Source organism: Bos grunniens, chromosome 10 (genome assembly GCF_055505025.1).
Source record: "Bos grunniens cultivar Pamir isolate PY7600 chromosome 10, Bosgru_T2T1.0, whole genome shotgun sequence".
Taxonomy (NCBI): Eukaryota; Metazoa; Chordata; class Mammalia; order Artiodactyla; family Bovidae; genus Bos; species Bos grunniens.
The window spans coordinates 88493060-88514422 of NC_141174.1; the positions used below are offsets into that span (position 1 = coordinate 88493060).

At 48.6% G+C, this 21363-nt stretch overlaps 1 protein-coding gene across 18 annotated transcripts in view; it reads right to left on the minus strand.

Moving 5' to 3' along the window:
• SMAD6 (SMAD family member 6) overlaps positions 1-21363 on the minus strand; it is a 232618-nt gene that overhangs the window by 7783 nt on the left and 203472 nt on the right. For 9 of the 18 annotated variants that reach the window (XR_015135376.1, XR_015135377.1, XR_015135384.1 and 6 more), the window contains 2 exons: positions 21171-21237; positions 19952-20595 (listed from right to left, as the gene is read on the minus strand). The gene's annotated coding sequence lies outside the window, so the exon portion shown is untranslated. Of the gene's footprint in view, positions 1-15981; positions 16164-19951; positions 20596-21170; positions 21238-21363 lie in introns of those variants that run through there. The other 9 variants (XR_015135381.1, XR_015135380.1, XR_015135378.1 and 6 more) reach the window with 2 other exon arrangements.

The following is a 21363-nucleotide window of genomic DNA, read 5'->3' on the forward strand; positions in this document are numbered from 1 at the left end:
TCTCAGTCTCAGAATCTCCATTTCCCAGCCTGTGTGTGTTTCTGCCCCAGCAACACGTTGCCAATCTCCTGTCTCTCTGTCTCCAACTCCCCGTCCCTGGACCTCTGTGTTTTCCACTTGATTTCACCTGTCTCTTTCTCCGCCCTTCCCTGGCGTCTGCGGGTGAGTGGCTCTTGTCTGCTTGGTTCTTCCCGTCCATCTCTCTCCCTGCTTCTCCCTCTCCATCGCCTTCCTGATGCCCGAGCTACCTTGATAACATCTGCAACATCTCGGGCCTGAGGCCAGGTCTGTGTGATGTGGCCTCCCTGGGGTTGTTTGACTATAACTCTGTCTCTCTCTTTCTGGCACCTATTTCTGTGTGTTTTCAGAGTAGCGGTTTTCAAGTTGTGTATCATGACTGTTGGTCACAAAATCAATGAATTAGACTGTGACCAGCAATTAAATAAGCAGACAAAAATAAAAAAGAATAGCTGAATGTGTTCACATAGTATCCTATGAACTGTTTCAGTTTTCTACATGACTGGGGTCCAATGTAAAATGTTTTCACTATGAGATTTGACAAAACATTTGAAAACTGTTTGTACTGAGTGGAGATACTTTGGCTGCAAGTGCAAAAATCTCTGACTCAAACAAGCTCAACAAGATTTATTAGCACCACTCCAAGAAGTCCAAGGGCAAGACCAGGCCCAGTTAATCACTGCCAGACAACAGCATCAGGAGTCAGGTCCTTTCCTTTCTCCCTTTGCCCTAGGCCATCCTCAGCGAGCCAGCTCACTGTCATCATGGTCACAAGGTGGCTACTTGGCCCCCGTCCACTCCTGACAGATTCATAAGAGAATGAGGGACTGTCCGCTCCCATTGTTGTTGTTTGGTCGCTAAGTCACGTCCAACTCTTTGCAACCCTATGGACTGTAGCCCTCCAGGGTCCTCTGTCCATGGGGTTTCTCAGGTGAGAATACCGGAGTGGGTTGCCATTCCCTGCTCCAGGGGATCTTCCCGGATCAGGCAGGGAACCTGCACCTCCCGCAGTGGCAGGCAGATTCTTTACTGCTGAGCCCACCAGGGAAGCCCTGGCTAGTCCCATACATCTCTTTTATAGAAGTCAAGAAACCTTTCACATCTCATTGGTCAGGACTGGGTCACATGCCCACCTCTTAACCAATCACAGGCAAAAGAGACAAGGCTCACGGTGAGTGGCTTAGATGACTCAAGAGGGAGTCTCTTCCCTTTACAGAGGAGGGTAGACACCAGAGGCCTTGGGCCTTCTCCCACCAGCAAGAAGTGGGAGAAGCCTATGGGCTGGGCTGTCGTGAACATCTGCCTCAGCCTCTCCCTGTCCCCTCTGCCTGGGTGCCAGCCTCAGTTTCCCTCCTGGTCCTGAGGGGAGGCCATGGGAAGTGCAGGGTACCATTCAGAATCTCTGTGTTTGTCTTCTAGGCCTGCTAAAACAAACCTGCTGGCTTAACACAACAGAAATGGATTCTCCCACAGTTCTGGAGGCCAGAAGCCCAGCCAAGGTGTCTCCCAGGGCACACTCCCCCTGAGCAATCTAGGGGAGAAGCTTTCTTCACTCTCCCTCCATCCAGTGGCTCCAGCTGTTCCTTGACTTGCGGCCACATCCCTCCTGTCTCTGTCCGCACATGCCCTTCTCCTCTCCATCCCCTCCCCGCAACCTCACCGTCTCTGCTGTGTCTCTTACAAGGACACTTGGCTTGTATTTAGGATCCACCTGGGTAGTCCGGGATGACCTCAGCTTACTCCAGGATGATCCTTAATTACATCTGCAAAGATCATTTTTCTCAAATCAGGTCCATTGACAGTTCCTGGATGTGGGCATATCTTTGGGGGGCCACTCTTCAGGCCACTACAGGGGCTCTGCTCACCTCACCCCAGCCCAGCCCCAGGTTCAGGACCCAGAGTCGTGGACACCCTCCCACAGATCCCTATGGGGCCTGACCTCTGAACTGCAGCATCCTTATCTGCCAAACAGAGACCTGAAGGGGTAAGTAACGGCACACACACACACACACACACACACACACACAAACAAAAAACCTAGCAAATATCAGGAAATAACAAGATTTCCTAATCCTTCTTGTCCCTTAAGAGAAAAAGCAGGTTGACGTTCCCACGCATTTTCCAGGGAACTAAGGCCTTTTCAGAAGAGGGGCTGAGGCAGAGGGGCCTGGTGAGCTATTAAAAAAACACCCCCATGTCCCCTGTGAAGGTTACAGGACCCTATTCCCTCCCTTGCACTTCCTTCAGTCAATCTCAAAAATGAGATTTCTAGAAAGCCCCTCTAATAAGACTGCACCTGTTACCTAGGATGGGCTATTCTGGCCCCCCCATAGCTATGGTAATCTAAGAGTAACTGCCCCTCAACCTTGCCTGAGGCCTCACAGCTCCCCAAAGACCCTCCTACATTGGACTCTGGCAACAGTCCTCATGGTTCAAGTAAAGTGACTGAAGTATGTTCATTCGTTCATTCAACAGACATTGAGCACTAACTTTGTACCCATCAGACTCTGTTGCAGGCAAGCCTGGGGATTCATCAGTGAACAAGACAAACACCTCTGCCCTCACAGAGCTGACGTGTTGCAGAGAGATTAAGTAATTCACCCAAGGCCACGTGGAGCTAAACGACTAGACTGGACCCAGAACTGGGTCCCCAGGCTGTTCACACTGAACCCATTGGCCAGCGGTCTTCTGGGAAAACCTCTGGGAGCCATGGGATAAAAACAGCAATGTTGAGATGATGTGTCACAAAGAATTTGGCTGCCCTCTGACCCCTGTCCCTGGGAGGTAATCCTAACCCCCTTGGAGTTTCCAGTGACGGGGTGTCTCCTCCCCAGTGATGGGATGTCTCCATTATTCACAGAAGGACCCTCAGACCACACCTGCTTAGTTTATGCTAATGAGATGATTCACGATTGTTCTCCCTGTATTTATGCCAATGAAATGGCTCAGGGTTAGGGCTGACTAGATCAGAACAACCAAGCCTGTGATTGGAGGATTGAGGCTTTGCGTCTGTGATATCAGCCTGATCTGGTGGGGTGGTGCGGCATGGAGATGGAGCTCAATCATGTAGCCAGTGGTTTTACCAATCACGCCTGCATAGTGAAGCCTCAACAAAAACTCTGGACACCAAGCTCAGTGAACTGCCCTGGTTGGTAGTACGCTCTGAGTTTGTGGCCCTTCCACGCACAGGGTAACACATCCCTGAGGAGCGCAGCAGTTCTGCATCTGGAACCCTCCCAGACCTCACCTGTGTGTCTCTCCCTTTGGCTTGCTCAGATTTGTAAACTTTTGCTATAATAAAATTAAAATCATCAAAAAAAAAAGAAAACCACTTAACAATTCCATGAGGTATCTAGGGTAATCAAATGCATAGAGGCAGAGCTGACCAGGGCCTGGGTCAAAGGGAGGAATGAGGAGTTAGTTTTTAATAGGTACAGAGTTTGAGTCTTGCAATGTGAAAAGAATTCTAGAGATGGACTGCATAACAATGCAAATGTACTTTACTACACTGTACATTTAAAAACAGTTACAGGGACTTCCCTGGTGGTACAGTAGTTAAGAATATGCCTTCCCATGCAGGGGACTTTTGTTCGATCTCTGGTCAAGGAACTAAGCTCCCACATGCCACAGTGCTCCAACTACCACATGACAACTAGAGAAAAGCCTGTGCATCACAACGGCAAGACCCAGCACGCTGCAACTGAGACCTGACGCATCCAAAAATAATAATTAATTTTAAAAATCTGGTTATGATGCTAACTTCTAGGGTATGTATGTTAGTCGCTCAGTTGTGTTCAACTCTTTGTGACCCCATGGACTATAGCTCACCAGGCTCCTCTGTCCATGGAATTCTCCAGGCAAGGATACTGGAGTGGGTTGCCATGCCCTTCTCCAGGGGATCTATCCAACCCAGGGATGGAACCCAGGTCTCCCACATTGCAGGCAGATTCTTTATCATTCTTTACCATTCTTATCATTCTTTACCAGGGAAGCTCCTGGGTATGTGTATCTTACCACAAAAAAAAAAAAAAAAAAAAAAAACCTGTAATCATAAATACAGCACTTTTCTGAGCTCTTTCTATGTGAGTCTTCCTATCAAATTATCAACCTGAGGGTGGTCATAGGAACTCCTGAATCTGTAGCCAGCTGGTCGGAGTAAGGGGGGCCCTGGGAACCCTTGAACTTCCGCTGGTGTCTGGAGTGAGAGCCTTGTCAAGGACTGTGCTCTCATCTGTGAACTGTGGCCCAACTCCAGGCGCATGGCGAAGGGAGGTAGAGAGCGGGAGCCGGCTGGTGGATCAAGTGGCTTTTGGAGTCCTGTCCAGCCCTGAGTCTCTGCGATTCCTCCATAAAGACCCCCAGCCCCCAAGCACCTTCCCCCTACACTGCCTGTTCCATTCACTCATCCCTTGACTCTCTCCTCTTTGTGTCCTTTTCAGAGTGTGTTTGTGTGTCCATCCATTCCCCATCAAAGCTGTGAGCTCCTCTGGGCCTGGAACTATCTACTCTTCTGTTGGTTCCAACACCAAACGGTTTCTCTGTGGGTGAACTGAATAGCCTTCCTCTTTCCGGTCTGAAGCTCTGGTTCACGGGGCCCCTGTGGTGGGGGTGGGGCACTCACTGCTGCGGTTCTATCTTAAGCGTTTGCTTCCTTGACTTGGTGCTGGATTGTTTTTCAGAGGCACCTCTAGTGGTCGAGCTTCTCTAGTCGCTCAGACGGTAAAGAATCCGCCTGCAATGCAGGAGACCCCAGTTTGATCCCTGGATCGGGAAGATCCACTGGAGAAGGGAATGACTACCCACTCTAGTATTCTTGCCTGGAGAATCCCATGCACAGAGGACCCTGGTGGGCTACAGTCTATGGGGGTTACAAAGAGTCAGACACGACTAAGCAACTAACATTTTCACTTCACCGCTAGTGGTCGAGCACAGGAAGAGGAGGGGAGTTTTGGGCTGTAACACACTTGCACCCCAAGCTCACCACCCCTACCTCCAGTCCTGAGGTCACTGGAAGGGAGCAGATCCTTCTTCCAGAGGATGACCTCGTTCCCCTGGGGACATGGACTGTTTAATCAGAACACCTTCAGTCGAAACGCTCATTCATTTATGGGGAATACAGGCACAGGCTTTTAAAGACATGCCATAAGTTTAACAGTTATTGGATTTTTCAACTTGTTTACAAAAGCAATATTGTTAAATAGCCAACGGCCAGGCCCAGTTGTTTTTCCTCCTGTGCCTTCTGACAACAGGAAAGTGTATTATCCCCCCCAGCTGGCTCCCGGGAGGGATGGGGAACAGCATTCCATTTTGCTGTCTGTTTAATTATCCATTCAGCCAGGCTTACACTAAAGCACTTCCTCATTTGTTCACAGCCAGATCCGCTCTGGAATCGACAAAGAGCTCCTTCCCCATTCCACAGCCCCTACAGCAGCTCCTGCAAGCAGCTTCACTCAGAGAAAATGCCAGCCTCCTAAGAACCTGTCCCTTTGGAACAATGGATCCAAAAGGGGATGCAGGTAGTCTGGGTGACCTTGACACTTGACTTCACATCCCTGGGTCAAAGGCTCCTCCTTGCTCAGAGAAAGAATATTGCTTTGGAAAAGTCTTTTTAAAGCAGGCTGCTAGAGAGGTTTTAAAAATAAAGCTTGCCATGACTTGCCTTTTCAGATTCTGATTTAGAGGGCCTGGGTCTTCAAATTTTGGATTTTAAAAGCCTCTCAGGTGATTCTGATAAACTAAGCCAGATTTAGAGGCTTTTGGACTGGAAAATCTCAGCCTGCCTTTGACCCTGAGGTTCTGTGATGTTCTGTCCCAGTGGAGGGGAGGGTGGGAGACTGGGCCTTCCTTCTGCTCTTCACATCAGACCAAGTAGGAGCTCCACGGTCATTTAGCTGGCTGAGCTGGACGAAGCTCACACCTGCTGAAAAGTCATCTTGGGGAAACAGCCAGGTAGACGGGGCTCCACAAGCCTCAAGTAGCTAGAAGTAAACTGAGTAGTGCCTGTAAGCTGATGCGAGAGTTCTGTGAATGATCTTATAGTGGAACACCTGCACTAGCCCAACAGGTGTCTGAAGGGCCTGGGAAAATGTATCCCTGTCCAACTTGCATTGGGAAAGTGCCTCCTGATAGGTGCACTCCACACCCAAGGCTGACTTTGGCTACAGATGCAGAGAGGAGTTTGAGGGGCAGAGAGCTGGAGGTGGGGGCCCACCCCCACTCCAAGTCCCCATCCTCCCACTCCCCTCCTCCAAGCAGTGCCAATTTGTCCCCAGAGAAGTCTCAGATTCAAACTTCCCCATCCATCCCATCTAGAGTGGTCAGAGTGCAAACAACCTCAATGGCAGTCACACTCAAACTAAGGCTCAACCTCTCTATGGCACTTAATGTATAACACACTTGCCATCCATCATCTCCCTCCATCCTCGCAACACCTCTGTAAGGGCAGGACCATTTGACAGTCCAGGGGCTGGATGGTCAAAGACAGGACCGAATGACTTGAAAAAGGTCAGAGGGCTGCCAAGTGGAGGAGCCAGAATCTACCTACCCTCAGACCTTCTAATTCGAAGTCCAGAGCCCACAGGCCTCCTTAGTAGCATACACTTTCTTGGCTTTCGTCTTTCTCAGGGTGCTTCCATACATGTGACTCTGTTTGACTAATTATAGTAAGCTTCGAAGGTTTTAGATCCTCAGCTGCCAACGGAGGAAACTGAAGGTCCAAGAAGTTAAAGGCACCACACAGCTGTACCTTATAACCCAGGAGCTGTAGGAAGGAAAGGTGGGGGGTTTACCTGACAGTCCAGTGATTATGACTCCATGTTCTCAGTGAAGAGGGTCCAGCTTTGATCCCTGGTCAGGTAACTAGATCTCGCCTGCCGCAACTAAAGATCTGAGTGCCCACCTGAGACCCAGTGCAGCCAAATAATTTTTTTAAAAAAGAAGGAGAGGTGTAAAGCTGGCTATGGGAGGTGGGTAGCAGAAGTAAGGTTTTGAATTGCACTGTAGCTCTTACAAGCTGTGACCCTGGGCAAGTTACTTACATTTTGTCATCAGTGTTCAGGGATAATTCTTAAAACATAAAATAACCACTTTAATACAAATGTAAACATGGACAAACGTCAAAAAGATTTTATTTACCTAATTAATGAGGGAAGCAGAAAGGTGTTAAATACTGGTTCAAAGGAGAATTCAAAGACCTTACAAACCTAAAGCAATCTGAAATGAATTTATAAGCAGTTGCAAAACTGGTCAATATCCTCGGGGCAATAGTCATTTGCATTCCAACAGGCAAAATTTATTTGCATCTCTGGACAAGAATTATTTGCAGTATTATCAGTTTGCTACAACTTCTAGAATTGTAAAAAATGCCCAAAGACGATAAAATGAACAGATCACCCAGAAAGGAGCCTTGCAAGGCATCAAGCAATCTTTCTTGGCTCATTACAAAGACTTTCACAATTTCTTCCTAACCTTGTTAAATGCAGATGATCCATAGGGCTGTTGGGAGGATTACGTGAGGTGGTGTGTTTCCTGCCTGAGGCATGGTAGGTTTCCCTTCACCGCCTATGGCAAGGATCTTCCTTCTAGGGTGGCTTCTTCCTGATTACCCAAGTCTAGGGGCTTTCTCGCTCTACTGAGTCTGGCAGAGGAAAGGGACTGGGACTTAATGTCACCTCGACTCAGGATCTGGTCCTGGCCCTACCACATCCTCGGGCAAGTCATTTCTTTGCTCCTTCCATCTCAGTTAACCAGCAGTAAGAGCAAGGAGTTGGACAAGATGACCTCAAAATTTAGTTCAATAAATCTTGGTTTCACACTGACTCACACAGCACAGCCAGAAATGTAGATTTCCTGAGACCAGTTCACGGGATAGTTGACAGACACGGACTTTGGAAGCACACAGATAGATGTCTGAGTCCCAGTTCAGCTCCTACTACCTGTGTGACCTTGAGTAAGCAGCGTCACATCTCTGAGCCTACATTGCTCATCTGTCAGGTGAGGTTATAACAAAGGCTCCAGAGTTTACCCTGAAGATGAAGATGGATAACATGTTATGTGCTCCCACATAGTCAATGCTAGATGTCAGTTTCCATTCTCCACTTCCTTATACCAAGTGGGCTCTGCTTTGGGTCATAGAGTCAGAGATCCCTTGTCTCTGCCCATGGTCACTCAGTAGGTCCGTGAACAAGCCCTCACTGGGTTTGCCTCTAGCCAAGCATTGCAAGATCGATTACACTTGACTCCTGTACTCAGGCATTTTTCTCTTGCCATGGATCTGGGCTGAGGACATGGCTAACAACAGAAAACTCAGTCCCTAAATCGGGTGGGCAATGGGCTGGGAGAGGTCCCAGGAGGTAGAGCTCACTTTGGCAGTGGTAGGCTTCCAGGAGGAGGTGAACCTTGAGTGGGCACTGCAAGACTCAGACGCAAGAAGGAGCTTCAAGGCACAGGGGCCACTCAAAGACTCTTTGGCCATCACCTCCCCAGGGACCTGCCTCTCCTGCTGCACCACGAACTGCATGAGAAGCACTGTAAAGAATGCACTTTTTACCCACAGTGCCTGGCACAGGGGAGCTGCTGCACAGTATCTGAAAAATGAATGAGGCAGTACCTAGAGCCCACATCCATGTATAGATTGGTGGTTCTCAACAGGGTGATACTGCCCCAGGGCCACCAGGCAATGTCTGGAGACATTTTTGGTTGTCACATCTGGGGTAGAAGGCTAAGAAGAGGCTACTGGCATCTGAAAGCCAGGGATGCTGCTAATTTACCTCTGGTTCACAGGACAGCCCCCACGCAAAGGTTTGTTCAGCCCCAAATGCTAAGAGTGTCAAGGCTGAGAAACCTTGGTACAGAGGAACAGTAAGTAGATAGGATCACAATACTCCCAGGGGATGTTTGGGGCCAGGGAGCACTGACAGTGTTTACTAAAGAAATCGAGACCCAACGGGGATGAAGTGTCTTTCTGTGGATGACACCACAAGTTAGCAATAGCCTGAAAATATGAGGGGAACCACTGACTGAAACCGCCCTCCCTGGCCAGACTCTACAGTAGCCACCTGCATGAGTTATCTTACAACAGGAGCTCCTGGTAAGAAACGTAGAACTAACAAGCCACCACCGAGCAGAAGAAATCGGGAAAAGTCAAAAGGAGAGAGGAGACTCCAGTCCATATGTCCTACCAACCTCCCAGAATCCTCCTCTCTGGAAGCCATCTTGGCTGAGTGATGCTCTTGCCACCGGGAAGGACCCTGAGTCAGAGCGCTTGGCCAGAGACAACCTGGAAACTAACTCTATTACCATGAAACACAAGACTATGACCACGTGGCAAAGCTGCTCTGCTGGGTCCCCTTACCCTGCGGCTCTCCACCCAGGTGCCCCTTCCCAATAGAGTCCCTTGCTTTATCAGCATGTGTGTCTCCTCAGATAATTCATGTCCAAGTGTTAGACAAGAGCCACACTTGGGCCCTGGAAGGGGTCCCTCTTCCTGCAGCAAAAAGAGAGGCCAATCTTTGGACGCATCACCTGGGGCTCTCTGTCAGCACACCCCTCACAGCCCCTTCACCCCTTTGTCATGTCTCAAAGTCCTCTTTGCCCCACCTCCCCTACACAGCTTAATAAGACTGCTTCAGTAGCAGTGTCTTGAAATACACCAAATGGTTCGGGTCTTGGAGGCTTTGAACATGTCACTAACAGCACAACTCTGAATCCTTGTCCCAGGCCTGCGTTCATGGCATCATTCCCACACAAGAATTAACTTTATAAAAATTTAAATGTTAATAAATGTTGAGTCATGTATGACTCTGAGAGTTGGACTATAAAGAAAGCTGATCACAGAAGAATTGATGCTTTTGAACTGTGGTGTTGGAGAAGACCCCTGAGAGTCCCTTGGACTGCAAGGAGATCAAACCAGTCAATCCTAAAGAAGATCAGTCCTGAATATTCATTGGAAGGACTGATGCTGAAGCTGAAACTCCAATCCTTTGGCCACCTGATGTGAAGAACTGACTCATTTGAAAAGATCCTGATGCTGGGAAAGATTGAAGGTGGGAGGAGAAGGGGACGACAGAGGATGAGATGGTTGGATGGCATCACCGACTCAATGGACATGAGTTTGAGCAAGCTCCAGGAGTTGGTGATGGACAGGGAAGCCTGGCACGCTGCAGTCCATGGGGTCGCAAAGAGTTGGACATGACTGAGTGACTGAACTGAACTGAAAGTGAGCCACAGTGAGCTGGTAATAAGATACCTTGGGATGTCCATCATGCTGGATTTCCAGACAGTTAAACTGGTTAACGCGTTTCCCTTTGACCTGTGGGTCAATCTTGGTGACTATCAGGGACAGGGCGGCCACACTGTTATACGTTACAGCTTAAATGCCTCACTGAATGCCACTGAGGTCCTGCTCTCCAGGTGAGAGCCTGATTCATAGACGGTGGAGTGAAGGAAACAGATGACTCTGTACCCACCGTCTGAGCTGCCTGGCAGGTGTCACTCTCTCTTACACCCTCTCCCTCGCACGCAGAGCCCCCCAAACAAGTAGTTACAGACATGCAAGTGAAAGTAATTTACATAAATATCTTCTACTGTCGTTGTTTAGTCCCTCAGTTGTTTCCAACTCTTTGCAACCCCATGGAATGTAGCCCTCCAGGCTCCTCTGTCCATGGGATTTCCCAGGCAAGAATACTGGAGTGGGCTGCCATTTCCTTCTCCAGTACCTCCTATTATTAATGCATATTAATGCATTAATTCCCATAATCAATTATTTCCTGTAATTTGTGGGCATGAGGAAAATCCTTGCCTCCTCTCTCCATGGGGAGTTTCATTTGAGAAGCCACAAGCAGTTGGCCTGGCCCAATGAGGGAGTGCTCAGAGTGGGAGTGTGGGATGGTCACTGTGCAGGATGTGTGCAGCAGATAACTGACGCAGGTGGTCCCTCCCTCAGGGGCAGGGATGAGGGGCAGAGCTCACGAGCATCATGAAAACCTGGCCTGGGCAGCACCTCTGTGAAATGAGATCCAGCTCCCCTTTCAGTGTCCTTGTCTGTTCAGTGGGGCTAATAACTAGCCTTTCACCCATCATCTCTTCCTTCCTGGTGTATACAGACTCCAGACAGGGCCTAGGGAATATCACTGCAGAAGAGGGATGGAGAGGGACCAAGGACAGCCAGGCCGCAGAGAACGGCTGTGAGCTGGGTAAAGTCAGGTGGGAATATCATTCAACGGGGACAGATGCCCAGGTCCAGGCCCCACTGGGGAATCCATGGCCTTCCCCTCTGGCCCCCGACACCCACGACTGGCCATCCCCCGACCCGGCAGTAACCGAGGCCAGACTTCCCCCTGAGGTCCCTGCCTCCTGGATGTCCTGTCCTCCTGGATCTGAAGCATCCTTCACACCTCACATAGTCCTCTGCCATCCGCACGTTCCCTGCTTCCTCCTTACGGCTGTTCATGGAAAACGAAAAGATTTCCCACAATGCTGCAACTAAAGATCCTGTATGCCACAACTAAAACCCAGAGCAGCCAAGTACATGAAATAAGTTTAAAGAAAAAGAAGTGAAAGCAGGAGCTCAGATATTTACGCACCCACACTCACTGCAGCATTACTCACATTAGCCAAAGGGTGGAAATGAATGGATACACAAAATGTAGTGTATATATATACACACACAACAGAATATCGTTCCGCCTTGTATGTGCTACAACATGAATGGAACTTGAAGACATAAGTGAAATAAGACACAAAAAGGCAAATACCTATAGATATGAGGTATATAGAATAGTCAAATACATAAAGACAAAAGTATAATACGGGCTTCGCTGGTGGTCCAGTGGTTAAGAATCCGCCTGCCAACGCCGAGAACATGCGTTCAGTCCCTGGTCTGGAGAGATCCCACTTGCCGAGAGGCAGCTAAGTCCACGCGCCACGACTACTGAGCCGGCTCACCTAGACCCCGGGCTCCGCAGCCAGAGAAGCCACCGCGATGAGAAGCCTGTGGGTGGCAACCAGGGAGCAGCCGCTACCACTGCAACTAAAGGAACACCCTGTGCAGCAACAAAGGCCAAAAAGAAAAGTGTAATGTAGGATGCCAGGGGCTAGAAGGGGACAGGGATGGGAGTCACTGTTTGGTGGGCACAGAGCTTCAATCTGGGAAGATGAATTCTGAAGACAGATGGTGGTTATGGTTGTGCAATGGGACTATACGTCACTGAACTGTATACTTAAAAGTGGTTAAAACAATAAATTGTATGTTATGCACATTTTACCACAGTTAAAAAAAAAAAAAAAACTGAAGAAAAAAAAACAAACCTAAGCTTTGAACTCCTTGTGGTCAGGGCCTGCCTTTTTTCCTTCTTTGGACTCTGTTCAGTTATAACAACAAAGGCCATGCCTGTGTGGAGAAAAGGGGAAGAGAAGAGAAGGGCCTCTCTGGGTCAGTGGCCCACCAGGCTTGGAGACAGGAGCTGTGGGTCCATTTGGTTCCCTGCCCTCACAGCACGCATCTCCCACAGACCCTTTTTCCAGACCTGCAGCCCTGGCTCCACCCTCTCCTGGCCTGAAGCAGGTACTGTAGCCACACACCTCATGCCTCCAGGTACCCTACCAGACCTTGCCCGCTCCATTCCTGCTGACCTGGAAGGCCACGTCACTCACCATTCCCCTTTGTCCCCTTGCGTTCAAATCACATCCAAAAACATTGTTCCCATTAAATCACATCCAAAAATATTGTTCCCAGTTGTGCCATATTCTCCCCATTTCCATGTGCCTTTGCAAGGACCGTAACTTTTGTCTGGAAAGTTCTGTCTTACTTGCTACCTGATAAAGCCCACCTCATCCTTCATGTCTCAGTTCATACCCCACCTGCTCTCTGAGGCCCAGCACCCTGCTCAGCACCTAACATCCAGACCTGTGATTGCCAGCATCTCCCACTGGATGGTGGGATGATGGAGCAGTCCGTGCTGATTGTACCCATCTCCCCCTTCCCCCACTCTCCGTTTTCTTTCTTGCTTAGAGCCCAACTTTTGTTCAGCTGCTCCTTTACTGCCTGGCCACCTCAGTGAGAGCAACTGGCATCACAGTGCAGCTCCAGGGAGATGAAGCCTGATTGGCTTACACCAATCACAGTATTCTATTCCTCTCTCTGGTATTGGCTGAGATGGGGTCATGTGATCTAATTCTGGCCAAGGAAATATGAGGGGAAGTTTGCCTCTGCTTAAAAACACATGGGAAGGGGACAAAAGGAAAAAGGTACTCTTCTGCCTCTGGGAATGCTCATCAGTACTTGTCAACTGGCATTGCTTCAGCCACCCTGTCACCCTGAGGAGTGATATCACCTACATATTGGGGGTGGGAAGGCAGAAAGATTTGTTATCAGGCAGGGTCCTGGTAGGAGGTGGGAATCATACCAGTTATGTTAGGGAGAATTTATGGTGAATAATTGCTCACTAGGTGTAGAAGATGTTAATCAGGTAACAGAAAGGGTAAAAAGAAAGGTAGCCAGATACTAGTTTTAGGGTTGAGAGAACATAGGAAAGAGGCTGGAATCAGTAACACTTAGAGGAGGGGTGCGTGGCGCTGAAATGCCGACCTCTGGGAAGGGGCTGCTGTGTGGCTGGTGCAGGTGTCTCTGAGCTCAAAGGACAAGTCCACTGGGGCCTGGACCCAGCTTCTGAAGAGAAGACGCAATGATGCTGTGTCTGTGAGAGTGGGAAGAACAGCAATTCATTCAGCCTTCCGAGGAATGGCCTCTGTGTGGTGAAGAGACCAAGACGGAGGGAAGCTGGCGGGAGCAGGAAGCCCTCGGGAAGGTATTAACAGCCCCAAGGGCTCCCTCTAGTGTCCCCTATTGACCGACACTGGCAGGGAGCAGCTGGCAAAGCAGAAGTGGGGCTGGTGGCCTTCAACTTGTGTCATAAAGCAGAAGGTGGGTTAGGACCTGAGACAACAGCCTAAGAACGGATACAAATGGAGAGTGCCTGCATCCTGGACAACAGCGCTACAACACTGCCATGAAAAACCAGGGTGCTGCCCTTCCTCAGATTTCCTGTCATGAGAGAAAATAACATCCTCTCCAGGTCCTATAACTGACCCGACATCTGTACAGCCACAGTCCTGTCTTAGCTGTGTTCCCCCACGGGGCCTAGTGTGGGGCCCCACTGTTTGGAGACTGATGAGGTTGATCTAAAGCACCCTCCTGTCCCTGGACCCTCTGTGGCCTCCATGAGATGGGTCGGGGTGCTGACTTCCATGGAGTTGCTCTTCAGCGGTGTATTGATTTCCTAGGGTTGTTATAAGAAATAACCTCAAACCTAGTGGCCTAAGACACCAGACACTTACTCTCACAGTTGCGGAGGCGTCTGAGATCAAGGTGTCAGCAGGGCCACGGTCCCTCTGAAGGTCCTAGGGGAGAACCTGCCTTGTCTCTTCCAGCCCTGGTGGCCCAGTGGTTTCTTGGCTTGTGGCAGTATGCCTCCAGTCTCTGCCGTGTCTTCTCCTGGCCTTCTCCTGTGTCTCTGGTGTCTGTTCTGTCTCTCTTTGGATCTAGGGCCCACCTCCATCTCAACCCCCACCTTAATCACACTTCTGAAGGTATTCTAGTAGCTAAGTCTTCTGACTCTTTGTGACCCCATGGCCTCTAGCCCCCCAGGCTCCTCTGTCCTTGACATTTCCCAGGCAAGGATACTAGAGTGGTTGCCATTTCCTCCTCCAGGGGATCTTCCTGATCCAGGGATCAAATCCCTGTCTCCTGCATGGTAGGTGGATTCTTTATCACTAAGTCACCTGGAAAGCCCAATTACACTTCTACAAAGACCCTATTTCTGAATAGGTCACATTCTGGGTCCCAGGTGGACACGAATTTGGGGAGGACACCATTTAACACTCTAAGTGGCAAGATCCAGATCCAGAGAGGAAAGCTGGAGTTGGAACAGTGGGTGCCTTGCCCGGCACAAGGAGCCCTTGTGACACCAACTGTCACCTGTGGGGCAATCTCAACACTTCAGCCCCTGGAACCACCCAGGCCCTGAAGGTCAGCAGTCACTGATAGACCCTCTCAGGAGGTTACATGATGGCCCCTTGCATTCCACCTACGGGTTGCTGGTAAGGTCTGTCTGTCAAAGCACACGCTGTAAATAAAGCCTTTTCCATCTGGGGACTGGTGGTAAAGCAAAGGGGAAAGGAAAAAAAAAAATTAAACAAATAAAGGCAAATTCTTCATCATCCACAAAGCAATACGCAAAAACCAGGGCATTCCTCTGGACCATCGATAAATAATCCAGACCACAAAAATAATACATTAGATGGCTTGTGTAATGGTAGCATGTGAAAGACTGTGGAACTTTCTAAAATTAATTTTCTTCATTTTGGTTTATTAAAATTGCACTCATCTATCTCCCCTGTTAAATATTTTATTTTTTCATATTAATGGCTGCAATTTCAGCTTGTGCCTGTTTCTGTCATTAACACTGTACAAACTTAATATCATTAGTAGTTTTTCCCTTAATTATGTGACTAGAGAAGAAAAACATCAAAGTTTCCGTGAAATTGGAATAGTATATCTAAATTGCCTCATGTTTATTTTAACATTAACAGTAAATGAAGCTAATGGGCTTTTATATTATTAAAAGCACTCATTTGTGTCCTGCCTGTTCTAATATATAACAAAGCTTTAAAAGATGTTAAATAATTAGTTATTTAATAGGGACGGGTGGAATAGATCAAGCGAAAGGAAAAGTTGAGGGTAACCAACGCACACAGTTGAGGGGTCTCTCCCTTTTAGGTCTTTCGGATGGGATTCCCTCTCCACAGGTTCCCTGTCCCCGCTGTTACTGTGAGAGCTCTAATTTATATCAACCCTGGAGAGTTGAAGCAACAAAATCTATTGTTGCAGCCTTGCAGAGGACACATGTGTTGGGGGCAATAATGTTCTCAATTACTTCTGGGCAACTTCCATTCATAATTCAATACCTGCAAAGGCCCACGTTAGGCTGGGGCGCGGGAGGCCCTCTGCAGGAGGGAGCACGTAGCTGCTGCTGCAGGCCAGCTCCTCTCTCACTGCCTCCTGGAAGCAGGGTCTTTGGCTTTAGAGGACACTGATGGATGGACGCACTGCTCTGCGTCAAGAGCTCAGTGAGACCTGGCCTGTGGGTCTAAAAGAGGGGACAGACTGTTGTTACTCTCCTGCTCAAAAACCTGCAAGGACTGCCTTGGCCTGCTCGGTCAAGGCCAAGCTCCTCGTTTGGCGCTTGAGGCCCCACCTGCCCGACCCAAGCTCCTGCTCTTTCCAACATCTGTTCTCTGTTCTGTCCAGCTCTTCCCCCGACCCCAGGCCCAGAATGTCCCAAGTTGTCCCATCTCCTTGCCTTTGGTCATGCCATTTGTCCTTGCCTGAACCCACGTTTGTCCTTCCACCTCTATTCAAATACTAATCATTCCTAAGGATTCAAATTCAGATCTGGGCTTTCCTGGTGGTCCAGTGATTCAGAATCCACCTTGCCATGTAGGGTACACCACTCGGATCCCTGGTCCGGGAAGATCCCACGTGCCTCAGGGGAACTAAACGCATATGCCTAGAGCCCACGCTCTAGAGAAGCCACGGCAATGAGAAGCCCACCACAGCTACAGAGTAGGCCCCACCCCCCACAACTAGAGACAGGCTGCAAGCAACCATGAAGACCCAGCACAGCCAGTAAACAAAGAAATGAATGAATAAAATTCAAATTCCAGACCCTCCATTAGTCCTCTCCTGGTCCCTCTGTCTCACGAACCCCTAGAGCAGGGGTTTTCAAACTTGAGTATGTATCAGAATAACCAAGGGGGCTTGTTACAACACAGATTGACAGATCGCTGGGCCCCACCCCTAGGGTGTTTGATTCCATAGGTCTGAGTGTGGTCTGAGAATCTGAATTTCTAATAAGTTCCCAGGTGATGCTGACAGTCTGGGGACCACACTTTGAGAACTACTAGAACATATGCAGCCATTCCAGACCATGAGTCACTGTGCTTGCACTGGCTTGGAAGGTTCTCTCATAGTAGGTCGTGGCCAAGACTTCTCTCCTCAAGTAGACAGCAGGTTCTTTGAAGGCAGGGACTCTGAGCTGCTCCTCTATATCCCTGGAGACAGCACTAGCTCAAGGATGGGCTCATGGTGTGTGAGCCAATGACTCAGATGAACAGATTGACTAGCTGCCATAAATTTCATTCAATCCTTGATAAAATCTCCATTTTATAGGTGAGGAAGCTGGGGCTTAGAGAGATGAATTAAGTCACTAAAGGTCATATAACTGTTAAGTGACAGATAAGATTTGATCTCAGGTTCATTTCCAGAGTCCTGGCCAGTGCTTCTTACTCAAGTGATTTCAGACACAGGACTTGGGAGGATAGGAAACTGGCTGCTTTTGTCACTTCTACACTAAGGATTGTAGGTTTGAGAGATCCTTTAGTCTAGGGCGGAGTACACATGGCAAACCAGCTGCTACTCTCCTCCAGCCAACTAATGTACTCAGTCACCCTGACATAAATGTGAGTCTCAGCATCCTTCACACTGCACCAACTGATTGACATTTCTATGGCAGGATGAAATATATTTGCCATTCATAACCTAGTCCAATTTCTCCACCATGCTGGTGAGACCCAGAGAGGAAATGCAGCTTGGCTACCCTGCATATCAGTGGTGTGTGTTAGTTATCTCTTGTTGTGTAACAAATCATCCTCAAACTCAACAGCAGACATTTATTGATGCGTAGTTTCTGTGTGACATGAATTTGAGAACAACTCAGATGGTTAGTTCTGGCTCAGGGTCTCCTATGTGCTTGCAATCAGGATATTGGCAAAACATGAGGTTTGGAATGAAAAGATCTGTGCTTACTTCTGTCAGGTACCATAAAGGCAGTACTGATCCAAGATAGTGAATTAAGTTCATGGCTATAGTTATTCTGACAGGAGAAGGCAATGGCAACCCACAGAGTCGGACACGACTGAAGCGACTTAGCAGCAGCAGCAGCATAGTTATTCTGACCATTCAGGTAATACAAACTTGGGCTGCAAATCTACTTTTCAAGAATGGCTCTTTCCGCTCCTGCCCTGCCCAGAATCAAGGCAACTTTTCTTACTGTCCCTGGGTGTGCAAGGGGTGAGGCAGTCTTCCTCTGGTTCACACTTCCCCTGAGGGTTTCCCGTTGGAGTCCAATCTTTATGAGGAAGGACATCCTATCAGATTCACCACCTTTGCTGGCCCTGGGCTTTACCTTCTTTCCCCAAATACCCTCGGTCATGTCAAGACTGAAACTCAAGTTTGCTTGTTGGGCAAATACCCACAGGGTACAAGGAGCTTCGGTGCTCTCACAGTTTTTGGCCTTGTAGCTTCTTACCATCTTGTCAGCCTTTAATGCTGTTAAGAAAATAGTTTTCATTTTATTCAACATTTCTGGTTGTTTCTACCATGAACATTGGTCTAAATAACCCAGCCTGCCACATTACTAGCAATAGAATCTGCTATGTGCTTTTCCCACAACTCTAGATTAGTTTGTTTTCTCAATTAAAGTGACCAAAACAAGAAGTGGAATGGTTCAGTCCAGTGGGTGGTGAGGTGATGGGGTGGTGGCTGTTGTGCAAAAAATCCTCCTAAAGATGGTGAGGGTTCCTTACCCACTGAACATGAGCCCGGTCCATGCACCTGAGTAATTGGTCTGTGTTCCCAAGGTAGGACGGTCTTGATCATCCAAACCTCCCAAGGTCTTTGGAAGCTTTTAAGCAGGATGATGACACAATCACATGTCACTCCAGGAAATATGGCTGTGTCTGTTCTTTGCTGACAAAGGTCCATATAGTCGAAGCTATGATTTTTCCAGTAGTCATGTACAGATGTAAAAGTTGGACCATAAAGAAGGCTGAGCGCTGAAGAATTGATACTTTGGAGTTGTGGGGCTAAAGAAGACTCTTGAGAGTCCCTTGGACAGCAAAGAGACCAAACCAGTAAATCATAAAGGAGATCAACCCTGAATATTCTTTGGAAGGACTGATGCTGAAGTTGAAGCTCCAATACTTTGGCCACCTGATGCGAAGAGCTGACTCATTTGAAAAGCCCCTGATGCTGGGAAAGATTGAGGGTGGGAGGAGAAGGGGGCGATAGAGGATGAGATGGTTGGATGGCATCACCAGTTCAATGAACATGAGTCTAAGCAAACTCTGGTGAGATACTGAAGGACAGGGAAGACTGGCGTGCTGCAGTCTATGGGGTCACAAAGAGTCAGACATGACTTGGTGACTAAACAACAACAATAATTGTTTGAAGAAGGGTTAGAGACAAAATAGCGTTGGATGAGAGGTCTTGAGGCTGTTATGGTGGTCAAGGTGAAATATAGTGACAGGTTGGACTGGGGTCAAGAAGGGAGAAAGAAGTAAAAGACTGACTGATATCAGGAGGTACCATCAACAAGCATCACACTGTTGACATGTGATCCTGGACTCGACATAACTGAAAATCGCAGGTGTAAGAGGCACAGCTCTTCTTAAGGCTCAGCGGACGTGAATGGCGACTTGATTCCAATGAACCAGCCCTGTCACCACATTGAGAACTGTGGCCTGGGGAGAGTTGATTGTGAGACTCCCTGGATAAAGGATCTGAAGTGTATTCCTTAAGTGGCCATGCCAGATGGACAACCACAAAGACAGTGGCGGGGTGGGGGGTTGGGGGGTGCTGGTGCAAGGCATCCAACCATCTCTAAGTGTGGGTTGGACCCTTCAAACTCATCATCTATTCATCTTGCTTCCTGGTGTAAACACCTATCCTCAGGCAAAGAGGATTGCAAAAAGGGAGTATGAGGAGCGAAAATGAAGAATAAAGTCACATAATAAAGGAAGGATAAGAGAATCACCAAAGGTCAAAGTTGAGAATAAGATGACGAATATTCTTAAAAACAAATAAGAGAAATCAGGATCTGAAAACATTGAGTTTATGCATAATAAAATCAACTGGATTAAAAAACAATACTAGAACCTCAGATATAAAATGCCAAAAATCTAAAAGTGAGAGTGATTCACTAGAGCAACTGAAAGAGTGGCTCCAACTCAAAAAGTTAAAAGCGATAATAAATTAATTGCTTAAAGTGCAGGAAATGGGAGGATTGATAAATGGGGTCCAAATGGGAATGCGGGATAAGGAAACATGAGATAATAAAATAGGAAAATCCCATTAATGTCAGGCCTGGGCACAGTGAGTGTGCCTGGTCAGGAGGGTGCCTGCTCCTCTGCCCTCCAACCCTCCCAGTGCAGCAGGCAGAGGGGCACAGGGGGTGCTGTGAGCTGGCGGAAGGAGCCCCAGTCTGGGAGTCAGGGGACTGGGTCCCAGTGGGGTCTGATGGCGTCCCTGCAGGGCCCGAGCTAATTTCCCGACCAGTCCTCAGTCTCCGCAGCTACAGGAGAAGAGCACCGACTTGATAGGCATGGGGTTCCTTCTATTGCGCTGTCTGGGCTGGCAAATGGGTGCAGCAGCAAGAAGGAGACCGAGGAGCTTGGTTTCTTGGCTTCTTAGGGGAAGCACTGATCTGGAGGCTGAAGACCTGGGTGTGAGTCTCTAGGGTTCTAGAGCGCAGCAGAAAGCAGAAAACAAGGGCTGGGGACTTCCCTGGTGAACCAGTGGCTAAGACTCCGCACTCCCAGTGGAGGGTGCCAGGTCCAACCCCTGGTCAGGAAACTAGATCCCACATGCCACAACTAAGAGTTCTCAGGGCACAGCCAGAAGAGTTCCCACAATGCTGCAGCTAAAATCCCGCGTGCCACAACTAAGACCCAGTGAGCCAAATGAAGAAATAAATAACATGTTTTACAAGAAAGCAAGCAAGCACTGTTCAACAGGCAGCAGGGGGAGGCGGGGGTTGCCACCTCCCAAGTCCCCAGACCACAACCATCCATGTAAGTCACCCCGCCCATGAGGAAACCCAGCCACACCCTGCAGCCACGTGAGCAGTATCCCAGAGCAGGGCTTCTTCAGCTTTTCACCATCTCTCTGGTTCCCTGGCACTCAGCTGCTTGAAGGCAGGCGCTTGCCTTATGTAGGACTTTATCTCAGCCCCAACTCCAGGCCCCAGTATGAATCTTACTGAGACCCTCATCACTGTACATGTGAGGGATGAAGAAAATAAAAATGGGAATTCTACCTCTTGTCAGTGCTTGGTAGGTGCCATTGCTTCATCTGCACGGCGTCATTTAATCCTCACAACAGCCCTGTAGGGTAAGTTCAGTTCAGTCACTCAGTTGTGTCCGACTCTTTGCGACCCCATAAATCGCAGCACGCCAGGCCTCACTGTCCATCACCAACTCCTGGAGTTCACTCAGACTCACATCCATCGA